General features: G+C 47.1%; 1 protein-coding gene across 1 annotated transcript in view; it reads right to left on the bottom strand.

The window, feature by feature from the left end:
• The window catches only part of Scaf8 (SR-related CTD associated factor 8), a 186,016-nt gene that overhangs the window by 31,247 nt on the left and 142,359 nt on the right, over nt 1-12,410 (bottom strand). The window lies entirely within an intron of this gene.

Here is a 12,410-nt window from a genome sequence, read left to right as displayed (position 1 = left end):
CAAACCCAGGACCACACACGTGCTAAGCAAGCGCTCTGAAACTGATCAACACACGCGAACTAGGAAGAGGAATCGGGACACTGCAGTAGAAATAGCTCATTTAGATATTCATCAAATTGTCTTCAAAAATTTTGATATTATTGGAGGTCAAGGAAACCCACCCGTAGAGCATGCTGAGAGGCCAGAGGACAGTTTTGTGCAGCCAGTGCTCTCCTTCACCCTTTGCGTGGGTCCTGGGGCTCAAACTCGGGTCATCGGGCTTCCAAGGCAAGCTCCTTTACTGGGCGAGGCATCTCATCAGATTGGTTCTGAGATGACCCCTAGATGGCCTCTCGGTCAGCATCTCAGCGGGGAAATGGCGGGCCTTCGCCTGGCTGGATGACGGAAGGCTCTGCTCTTTCATGACCTCGCTCTTTGAGGACAACATGAGAAAATACTACATTCCACAGGAGGGACTTGCCACAAGGACCGGGGAGGACAGATGGGAGGCATGAAGCTCTGTGTGGCATCAGGTAGGAATAGTAACTTACCCAGAGGAACCTAAGAACAGCACCCTGAGGGGTGCTGAAGAACTCTGCCAAGGAGCCTGGGTGCTCACACTTACCCGCTCCCCGTTAGTTGCAATTTTTTTTTTTCTCACTCTTTCTCCTATGCTGAGGCAGATTTTTTTTTTTAAAATCAACCCAGAGTCTTGCACAGGCTAAGCATGGGATTTTTTTCAATGCTTATTACTTATTTAAAGATGGAAGTCCATTGGAACAAATCGCTCCCCATTTGTTCAAAACGTCTGCCTTTTGACTAATAAAATGTAAATATTAAATGTAAAATGTAATTTTGACTAATAAAATGTCTGCCTTTTGATAAAAAAAAATGTAGCATTTTTGATCTTGGATGTTTCTCCCTGCCAGTAAACATATGCAAATTTAAAATTTTAAAATTTTAAAATTTTGGCTTCTTGGCTTTAATAAATTAAGTTTCCAATGACTCCCCACACTCTTTTTCTCCCTCCTCCTTCCTTTCCCGTCTTTCGTTTGAGAAGAGTTGGATGGCAATAGATGTACGAAGCAGAGAACAGTTCAGACTAAAGACATTTACGTAGAAGAATTCCCAGGACTGGGGAGACAACTCAGTCCCCAGTAAAGTCCTCGCCATGCAGGCATAAAGACCTGAGATTGGATCCCCAGCACCCACATTAAAAACTGGGTGATATGGCACTTGCAATGTCCATGAGAAGAGGCAAGAGGATCCCCGGGGCTCGTTGGGCAGTCAGTCTAGCCAAATCAACGAGCTCCGGATTCAGTGAGAGACCCTATCTCAAGAAATAAGGGGGAGAGTGATGAGAAAGACAGCCAACATTGATCTCTGGCCTCCTCACACACACACATAAATATAGACAACAGACAGACAGACAGATGGACACAGAAGGGAAAGAGAGAGAGAGAGAGAGAGAGAGAGAGAGAGAGAGATCGTTTCAGAATAGTCCAAGGGGTCAGGTCTCCATAGCCACAGGAATCTTAACTGATAGAGAAACAAAAGACGCTTTAACGCAAACTACTCCTCTATGCTGCCCTTGTCGGTGCTCACAAGATTTAAATTCATCATCTCCTCAAGCGTGGAAAAACGTTAAACACTGTCAGGGCAGGAAATTGAAAAATTCCCTTCCCAGGAGACTGAGAACTATGTGACAGAAAGGGGGGGGGTCTCCTTGGAGGCGGAGGACATGGTTGGCCTTTGTCCTTCCATAATCCTATTAAGTGGCTCCTTGAAGAATCTGGTGAAGAGGGTGGCCGGGAGATAACAGGCTTAAGTGTCCCTTACCCACAGAGGTGAAACTGTCATCTTGGAGCTCAAGGCCTCATAAGCATAGTCAAACACTAGGCATGAGGACTCTCCACGGAGCCTGCTCCCCTGACAGCCTGCTGTGCCTCCTTGGAGATAGCTTAAGAGGGCTCACCTTCCTCAAGTGGAAGCAATTTACTCCGCTCACTAGGCCCAGAGGTTGACCTCAAGGGTTTAAGGAAACCCTTCAGCTGCTCCCTTGCCCCGACAAAGACCTCGGGCTCCCTCTCACAGCAATTATAATCAATCTCAAGATGTCCTTCCAGCAGCAAAGGATGCCGAGACAACTGCTCTTCATTAGCCAGAAAAATCGAATCAGAACCGATTGTGTGCGGAGCCCTCATTGGTTGGCGGTGACTCTGTCCCCTGTGGCTTTCTCTCCATCTACAGGAGTGAATGTGGGTTTTTTTGGTCTAGTATGTCCACCAATTACGGATGAAGGAATGTTAAAACTTCCAACTGTGATTGTGGATTTACCAGGGATCTCCTTAAATTCTGTCACTGTTCCTTCATCTATTTAAGCCCCTTTATGAGTTGTATCAGTCCATTACTGTTCTGTGTTCTTGGGAAAGCTCCACTTTCCCTTTCAGTGACTTTGATCATCTCAAAGTCTCCTTAATCATATGTTTATATAGCCACTCCAGCTCTTTAAAGCATACTGAGACTTTCTTATTTGTTTGTTTGGTTGGTTGTCTTAGCTGTTTTTATAGCCCAGGCTGGCCCAGAGTCCACTATACTGCCCAGTGTATTCTCCGGTCACAGCGGTTCTTGTGCTTCAGCCCCCTTAGTCCTGAGATTACAGGCATGAGCCACCATGCCTGGTTAGCACAATGTTTTCTGTGACACACATTCCCCCATCTACTTATTTCTTTTAAAAATTATTTGTTTATTTATTATGTAAGCAACATTCTACCTCCATGTACGCCTGCAGGCCAGAAGAGGGCGCAAGATCTCATTACAGATGGTTGTGAGCCACCATGTAGTTTGCTGGGGATTGAACTCAGTACCTCTGAAAGGGCAGCCAGTGCTCTTAACCTCTGATTCATCTTTCTAGTCCCTCTACTTACTTTATGTATATATATTTAAAGGCATTATTTAGCTAAATCTCCCCCCGACTAGAATCTCTGTCTTTAAGTAGAGATGTTTTAGTCCATTTATATTTACTGTTAATTATCAATGTGTTTGTATTTAAGCCTGACACCACAATTCATTTTCTATTGATTCCATCCATTTTAAAAGTCTTCCTGTCACCCTTCCTTCAGATGAATTAAACATTATTTATTTTATTCTCATTTCCCCCTCACACACATTTATTATTTTTTTTTTAAAACTATGTCTCTACATTCCCCCTAGAACTAGTAGGATCCTTGAAAGAACAAAAACAAATACCTTGTGCCCTGTGCCTCAAGACTGTATCAACGTTTTAAATGCCGTGCAGCAGCCCCCTGGAGCCACAGTCTTCCCTCTGTACGCCAGGTACTGCCCTAATTACCTTCACCTGCCACCATGACACAATCTAGAGTGGCCTGAGGAGGGAGTCTCAGTCGGGGGATGACCCAGGTCCCATTAGCCCGTGGGCATGTCTCTGGGGGCTCAGGGCTCTCGGTTATTGATTAACCTAGGAGGACCCAACTGACCAGGTCATAGGTGGTCCCAGGATGCATCAGAAATCTAGTTAAGCATGGACCTGAGAGTAAGGTACCAAGGAGCTTTCCTCCTGGGCTGCAGTGAGTTCTCAGGCTGTGTGGGCAATTAGGCCTGCTTTCAAGATCTTGCTTAAGTTTCTGTCCTGATTTCCCTCAGTGACAGATTGTGGCCCGGAAGTATAAGCCAAATAAACCCTCTGCCCCTCTCCCCCTATGTTGTCTTTGGCCGAAGTGGTTTTTGTTTGTTTGTTTGTTCTGTTTTAGCACGGTCACAGACATGAAAGCAGAACAGCTACCCCAGGTAGTCCCAAGATAGCAAACAACCAACCAAACAAACAAACAAAAAATCCCATCAAACCCATAATTATTTTTGTTTGTTGTGCTTTTGAGACATGGCCTTCCTGTGTAACTCAAACTGGGAGATCTTCCTATGCCTGCCTTCGAAAAGGCTAGAATAGACCAGTGCCGCTATGCCCGAAGACAATTCTTGAGATATATTTACTTATTATTTTTGTGAGATAGAGTGTTATGTAGCCCAGGACGGCCCTAACGTCTCCGTGTATCTGAGGAGGACCTTGAACTCCTCCTGGCTCTACTTTGTATGCTAGAATGACAGGCGTGTGCCGCCACATCTGTTTTAGTGGTGTTGGGACTTTGGGCTGCTAAGATCTTAGCCAATCCATCATTATATTGTATCCTATTACTTGCTAATATCTCACATTATTTTCCCTGTAAGTTAAACTTTTCACAGGCACGATTATGACTGGGGATAAACACAGCGCATTCAGGACTTGGCGCTATCCACAGTGCCAGGCATCTATGAATGAATTGTCTCGGAACAGGCTGGGAGTTGCAGGCTGTTTAAATGAGTAACTGGGGAAAACGGAGAGTGTTCCCTTCCCAGCACTTAAGAACAGTGGGGCACTCTTCTAACCTCAGCCCTTTGGAGGCAGAGGCAGGGGGGTCACTAGTTTGAGGACAACCTGTGCTCTGTAAGGAGTTCTGGGTCAGTCTCAGTCTCAACTACCTGAGGAGGGCCTGTCTCAGATTCTTCCTGCCATCGTAAGAGTCCTGCTGCAGTGACACCCCACAGGAAACTGGTCAGAGGGGCTTTGCTTGAGCAACCTTCATCGTGATCCTAAATTTCTGTGTCTTGTGAGCTTTGATCTCTGGGTAGGCAGTTCTGTTACTGTCATACCCTCTACAAGTGATCTCTGTCTCTCTCTCTCTGTCTCTCTCTCTGTCTCTCTGATTTATTTTGTGGTGTCTGTCTGTCTGTCTACATGGGCTTGAGCACCGGAGTTTGTGGGCAGCCAGACCCCCTAGAACTGGAATTAGACAGGTGTGAGCTGCGCTGGAAACAGAACTCAGGTCCTCTGGAAGGGCAGCCAGGATTCTTAACCACGGAACCATCTCTCCAGCCCCGCTGTTGCTGTCTGCAGCAGACTTAAAAAATAAATAAACAAATAAAAATTCTGCCGACAGGGTTGGCGCACGCCTTTAATCCCAGCTCTTGATGGGCAGAGGCAGGTGAATCTGAGTTCGAGGCCAGCCTGGTCTACAGAGCAAGTCCCAGGACAGCCAGGGTTACGGAGAAACCCTGTCTCAAGAAAACAAACCTTAACTAAATAAATTTTACAACTAGCAAACAAAGATAAACAAACAAGCCCTCGGGGTTTCTGTACTTTCGTTTTGTTTCTAGCGCAGAGGTTACACAGACTTTCTTCCTCCGTGCTCACAAGGACTGTGATCCCTTTTCTGAAAACAGTGCTGGTCCCAAACCCAGAATCAGGCCTGGCGAGAACGGCGTAGGTTAAAGGCTTGTGCGGAGCGCCCTCTTGAGGCGGCTTTTGCAAAGCCGACGAAACTCCGGGCTTGAGTTTCTCGGCCGCTGCACTAGCCGAGCTAATAAAAGTTGACCTGAGGATCTAAGTGTCTAGTTTGGTTACGCTGTCGCCTCGCTAGAAGTGAATTCCCTCTCTCTGAAGACGAGATAATCGGTGGCAGAAAGAAACAAAATCACAATGACTAACTAAATGCATTTGTGTGTATAAAATAACAAAAAGCTAGAGGTGGGTAATATGTCTGCTAGTTTTAGAAAGTGTTCCTTGTCCTGAAGACACAGGGGCGTCATGGGGCACTAGATGTGAGCATGCCACAGTGCTTAGGGGATGTGTTTGTGTTTCTTTTATTTTGTTTTCGAGACTGGATCTTACTTAGTTAGTTAGCCCAGGCCGGCCTTGAATCCGCCTCCCAGCTGAGTCTGGGTTGTTGAAGTGGAAAAGTGACTATTTGATGCCTCCCCTCCAGGCTGAGTGTCTGTGAGCTTGGTGAGCACCCTACGACCCACCTAAGTCACAAGCACAACGAAGGTGATTGGAGAATCCGTTTCTGAGGGCTTTGGAGAGAACCAGGTAATGAAATATACTCATTAGACCTCTATTGGAAGCTAAAACAGCTATCTAAATTTATGGGATTTATTAATGAGAAACAAAATAGAATCCTTCTTTTAAAAATATCACATTGGTTTTTTTATACCCCTAGTCAACTTAAATTCAGGAAAGAATATTTTTTAGAACGTTCCTGTCATTATTGACAAAGTTAGAACAGCGGTCACTGAGTGTCACTCAGGCGGCAGGTCTGTGAGTCCCGCCCAGCAGTGATGGGTGGGGACAGGACTCATTCAAACCACAGCTCTGTTAGTGCTAGCAGTACAGTGAGAGGGTCTGTCTCCCCGTGAGCCTTGTGTCCTGTGCTCCTGACACAGTGCTAGAGATGAGACTGTCTGGATTTGGAGCTCAGCTCCAGCCCCTTATGTTTGCCTGGCATGAGAGCGGAGCTGTGGCTCACTGGCTCTTCCGTGAGCCTGGCCTCTGACCGGCTCCCTCGACTCTGAGCCTCCTGTTTGACAGGCTTTCTCGCTGACCTGTTTGCTTGGAGTCTCCACCTCTGTTCACATGTTCACACCAGGCAGAGAATCTGGCAGCCAAGTGTGAGATTCGAGCCAATAAAAAGGAAAACGAGGTAAGAGACACAGGTTTGGCACTAAGTGACATCAGCACATGACTGAATATCACACATCTGGTGACCAAGCCAATAGTCCTGTGATCTCAGCGTCTGTTCCCTGATAGCAATAGCAGTGAAATGTGGCTGACCGTTACTGTGTCCCAAACACAGCCAAACAGTGTGTCATCTGTGCAGAGGGCCTGCCATTCCCACGACCCATCTCCTCGTGTGACTCTAGGTAGCGAGGGAGACTACAAAGGAAAGGCACAGACAGATCTGTAAAACAGAAGATGCTAGATCTGCCACAGAGAGCCATGGTGACAGCGATTATAGTGTGACAGGTTCCACCAGGGACACATGCTGATCATCCAGGAAGTCTCCAGGCAACCAGATCCATCCCTAGGGCAGACATTTCCCTGGCGCGGCCTCTCAAACGGTGCACTACTATAATTCTTGATACTATAGAGAATAAGGCTGAAGCCTGTCTCACTACACAAGAAAGTAGAAGGGTCACGGGGTCTTCCTGGGCTGGGATCACAGGCTGGGGGTATGGGAGAAGAATCAGAGCCCTGCCATGTTCGGGTGCCCAGTGAAAGCCGAGGAGAGAGCCAAGGAGCACACACAGACACTCTGGGAAGTGCTTGTTTGTGGAGAGACAGCTTTGGGAGGTGACAGAGGCATCACCCTGAAAGGGAGATCAAAGTGAACACTGTACACCCCTAAGAGACCTCCCTCACAGTAAGAGCTGGAGACAGAATGGTCAGTTGGGTGCAGTCTAGGAGGAGAGAGGGCACATTTAAGGGTGACGTGAGAAACAGGAAAGGAAGACAGGAGAAGCGGAGTTCGCAACTGCTTGGCACAGAGAACTAAACAGAGCTGGGCCTAGTGTTAGAGTTTAGAGGTCACGAAGACATTGCCGCACACCAAGACTCTCGCAGGCTGGATGCTGTCCCTACCCACAATGCCTGCAGTACAGGGGAGTTGGCTATAACTCTGAATACACTCTCAAAAGTTCACACATAGTCGCATAAACTCTGAAGCTGTCATACAAAAACCTTTAAAAATATTCCTGTGCCCAAAAATACTTCATGCGGCAGGTGGATGCATTTTAATGTTTGATTCAACATTAAATGAGCTGAAAGATTTCAATATAAAAGTCCCTTGGGCCTGAGGCTCCAGGACTTGAGATGATGCCAGGGCAGGGCACAGCAGGAGAGGTTTGTGAATGTCAGGCAGCCCTGATATCAGGAAAGTGTGTTGAGGGTAAAGAAGTGGTACAGCCTCAAATGCCAGGCTTGCGAGCTGGGGTCAGATTTCTCGTTTATTCTGTAATGCTGGGGATGAACCCAAAGCCTCATGTGTGCCAGCAAGTGTTTTACTACAGAACTACATCTTAGATTTTTGTGCATATGTGTGTGTGTGTGTGTGTGTGTGTGAGAGAGAGAGAGAGAGAGAGAGAGAGAGAGAGAGAGAGAGAGAGAGAGGAGGGTGGAGAGAGGCAGAGGGGAAGTGGGGAGGAGAGGAAGAAAGAAAGACAATGGCGCACAGGGAGCTTAGAGCAGTACATTGAATGTCCCTCTCTAGAGATTTCCACTTTGTTATCTTGAGACAGTGTATCACCCAACAGGAAACTCACTATTTACACCAGGTTAGCCCAACAGCAGACTCTCAGAATTTGCCTTGTGTGTGCTCCCCAATGTCAGAGTTACGGGTATATGCCTCCATGCATATACCCGTATATGCATGGAGTTTTTTACCCAAGTGCTAGAGATTTGAACTCAGGCCTCGGGTTTATAGAGCAAGGACTATTAACCCCATCCAGTACCCCCTCCCCCTGCTGGGTTCTATTCTTGAGAGATAGGATAGGCATGCGCATGTATATATGTATACATGGAAAGAAAGATGTAAGATGTAGGTACAGGAGGAAGCATGGAGACCCCACACCTCTTAGGAAGACATAAGAATTCAGGGATGAGAAGTGGCGGAGGTGGGAGAGGCACTCAGATTTACAGGTCTTTCAGTCTTTTGTTTTGTTTTGAGATGGGGTCTCAGGTGTTCCATGCTATCCTCAAGCTTGCCGTGTAGCTGAGGATGACTTTAAACACCTGATTCTCCTGCCTCTGCCTCCCAACTGTTGGGGTTATAGTATGCGCCTCCACATCTGGGGATCTTTGTCCCGTCCCCCCCCTTAAGCACCAAGCTTATATCTTTATAGGAAATATCAATCCCTAGTCAACAGTGTTCTATTATTCCAGTGATATTCTGGAATCTTCCATATTCTACCCAAAGATGGCTTGAGGTATTTAAAGAACACCCAAATTTTAGGGGAAGGACAAGAAAACACTTCCGGAGATAGTGCAGGCGTGGGACTGTGCTGTGAGCTGGATCGGATAGGTGTATCCTTGTCTTAGCCTCAGGAACCCCTGGCTGTGACCTTATTTGGGAAAAGGACCTCTGCAAATGTGGTTAAGTTAAAGCTTTCAAGATGAGGTCATCACGGGTGCTCTAGGCAGGCCCTAAGCCCGAAGAAGACACATGTCCTCCTAAGAGTCAGTATAAGGAAGTGGAATGGGAGGCAGCCGTGTGAAGACATGAACGAGGGAGCGGCCAGATGGCTCTCGGCTCACCTTCGAGCACTCCTCACAGGGCAGGCGGCTCACCAAGCAAAGGGATCACTAGCTTTACTGTCAGACTGTAGAACAATCTCTTCAAAGCCTGCCTGTGCACAGGTCACTCTGTAGTTCTCTGAAGCTACAGGGACAAGAGGTGGAGGGGAAGAGAGGCGCTGGAACCTGGAGGGAGGACTCAGAACCTGTCCTAGTGGGGAATCTGAGAGCAGCTGGTAAGAGAGGGGCTGAGAGAGTCTACAAATCTCTGGACACATTTGAAAGGGACTTTCCCTAGGCCCCAAGAAGGAAAGGTCCTGAGTTCCTTTCTATCTCTTCATCTTGCCATCCCCCCAAAACATGGGCATGACTTCAGCATTACCCTTGGTCCTTGTGGACGGAGAGGGATGCTTGAACTTCCGAGTCTACGCGGCCCTCAGTTAACATATGCCGTGAGTACCTGTTGTGAGGGTGATCATGAGCTAAACCCCGGTTGCATACTCTGGGTACAGAAGGTCCCTTCTCTAATTATACAAAGGAGTGGTCAATGCTACAGGCTGCTCTGACTTCTCTGGGGTCACCTTGGCCTCAGTCCCCAGCACTTCCCCAACCAGTCTTGATGATTTCAACAAGCTGCAGCAGCCAAGTCTCTCTCTGCCTTTATAAGGATGTTCTGTCCCCTGGAGTAGTCCATGACCCTTTTCCCTCCCTCCCATGTCCCTTTCCAGTCCACTAAACTTCACTGGGATCATTTGTAATGTATTGTTTCCTTTATTTTTAATTCTTGAGTAATTAAGAATCAAACCAATCAAACCAAGAGCCAAGTGTGGTCTTTGGGTGGAAGCAGCGATATCAGGAATTCTAGGTCATGTGTGACTGGCCACCTATGGAGACGGAGCTAAAGGCCAGCTTGGGATATATGAGACCCTGTATCACAACATTAAAATCACATCAAGAGAGTTGGGGTCAATCATGGCAGGGCAGGGACCAGAAAGAGCAAGCAAAAAAGGTTCTTTCATTTTTCTCAGCCTTTGAGTTTGAACTGCTGGCCCTATTCCTTTCCAGAAGAGTTAGTTCCATCAACTTTTTGTCATAAGAAGTTACAATACCATGGTTCCACAATCCAAAATATATTCGACACAAGGAACATGACGGGATCAGCTAGATGCCTAATCTACGTTCGGTTATCTTTGAAAGGATCCAACAGGCAGGCACTTTTATCCCCATTTTTATAAATGGGGAAACCAAGGCTTAGGGGAACGAAATTCCTAGCCTATAATAAAGCTGAGAAATCTCCAGTCCAGGTGAGGCAGGAATGAAGCAGGAATGGCCTGTCCTGGGGGGAGGGGAGTGGCTGCCCGGGATCCATCCCTCAGCTGTTCCAGGCCTCCCTCCCCTGGCTGTGGCAAGCCTGGTTGACCACAGCACTGGGTAAGCCCAGTGTGGCCCCTATTATTCTTAGGGAAATTCTGTTAGTGTCAGGGTTTAACGCTCTCTCATAAAAGCTCCCAAATACTTCAGTCTGTAGAACTGCTGGGTCCATTAAGCCTCGAAAAAAAGAATTGAAAATCTGAGTTCGAGGCCAGCCTGGTCTACAAAGCAAGTTCCAGCCAAAGCAGTTACAGAGAGAAACCTTGTCTCAAAAAAAAAAAACAGAAAAACAAAAAACAAAACAAACAAACAAAAAATTTTAAAAAGAAAAAAATAAAGAAAATCCAAACCAGGCTTGTTGGTTTTGTCACAGCTTCTTTTTGGCTTTTGTGACCTGTGTCTCCTGAGCTTGCCAGACAGTTGCTAGCCCCTTGTGGCTGGACTCTGCCTCGGTGGTTGACCCAAGGATACTGCCCACAGCTCAGCTTTCTTTCCAGGGGCTTCAAACAACTCAGTACCCCCAGCCAATAGTAACAGAGCCTACCCCTGCACTTAGCTCTACATTCATTGGCTTCTGACTGCCCTTGCAGATTTGAACTGATTCCTTTGGGTTTGTTTCCTTAGTAATTACAGCGAGTCTCTGGTCTGGGAGGCTACCAAGCTCTTCGTAAATCAGATGAAAAGTCACGGTCTCTCTCAAAGAGAGTCAGAAATGCTGTGTAGGATTCCACAATGCTCACAGTTATGAAGCTTGAGGCTCGGGTGCTGGCTCGGGTTTCTACCTGCTCTGACAATCCCAGAGAAGTGCGCACACACCGTAAGGCTCTCCTCCTCGTGCTGGGCCCCGCCAAGAGCCACACCGCACACACAAGCAGAGTGAGAAAGCTTTGTCCTCCCCGCCTCTGCATGGTGGGAGTCATGTCCATCCCATATGCACTGTCTTGTATTTTTTCTTTTCTATTAGAAGTTGGTTTTGTTTACTTCAGAGAAACACAAACCAGGTCATAAAAAAGGGTGGGGAACAGAGGAGAAACTTGCGAAGGGTCTATGACAACATAACCCTTGTCCCGTAGTTCATTTTCCTTCCTGTGGCTGGGGCCATCCCTGGACAGCAATGAGGTGACATTAATTAATGCTGTGCCCCCACCTCACCCGAAACTCAGACACCCAGCAGGCCTTATCCAAAGAGTTCACTTCCCAATTGTTTCTGGATTTATCTGACAAGCAGATCCTGTTGGTCCCACCCTGGGAAAACAGAGCGCACAATAAATAGCATTATCTCTCAATAAAGCTGTGACAGAGGAGCCATTTAATTACCCAGGGAAAATCGAGCCCGGACGACACCCTTCTGGTTCGCACATTCAAGAATCCGACATCCTCAATCACTCAGTGTTTCTATATCTATATTTCACATTAGGGAATAAACGACAGCCATCATTTCCTGATTGCTCGGCCTTTGCCGAGCCCATTCTATCCTGAATCACACAAAACAGATGATATTTTCATTATATGGATCAGAGGGCTGCTGCTGTGGCTAGCTCCCTCCTATAGTCTAGGGCAGTTAGGTCTCCGTGAAAAACCCACAGGGGCAGGGGTGGGACCCACACCCTGACACCAACCCATCCCATCTTCTCATCCCATTTGTACCCCACAGTGTCTCCATGACAGGATCTATCTGGATCTCTTCTAAGACTCCTGATGTTCAGGGCACACCCATAGGATGACCCACGTTTAAATGAATCCCAGGAGGACCCACAAGCAGAGAAGTGACTTCCACAAATTGTCCTCTGACATCCACACACCCCACGACATGTGCACTCCCCATCCTCTTCACGCAAAATACCTAAGTATTGAAAAATGGTTAAACTGTGGTGTCTACCTCAGAAACACTCGGTTTGAAGAAAGTGATGATGGGCCAGTTATGGACACCAGAATTAGAAGG

Source organism: Alexandromys fortis, unplaced genomic scaffold, assembly GCF_014885135.2.
Source record: "Alexandromys fortis isolate MF-2015 unplaced genomic scaffold, M_Fortis_MF-2015_v1.1 scaffold_23, whole genome shotgun sequence".
In the NCBI taxonomy this organism is placed as follows: domain Eukaryota; kingdom Metazoa; phylum Chordata; class Mammalia; order Rodentia; family Cricetidae; genus Alexandromys; species Alexandromys fortis.
Note: the sequence above shows the minus strand (reverse complement) of the source record. Positions and strands in the feature narration are given on the sequence as shown.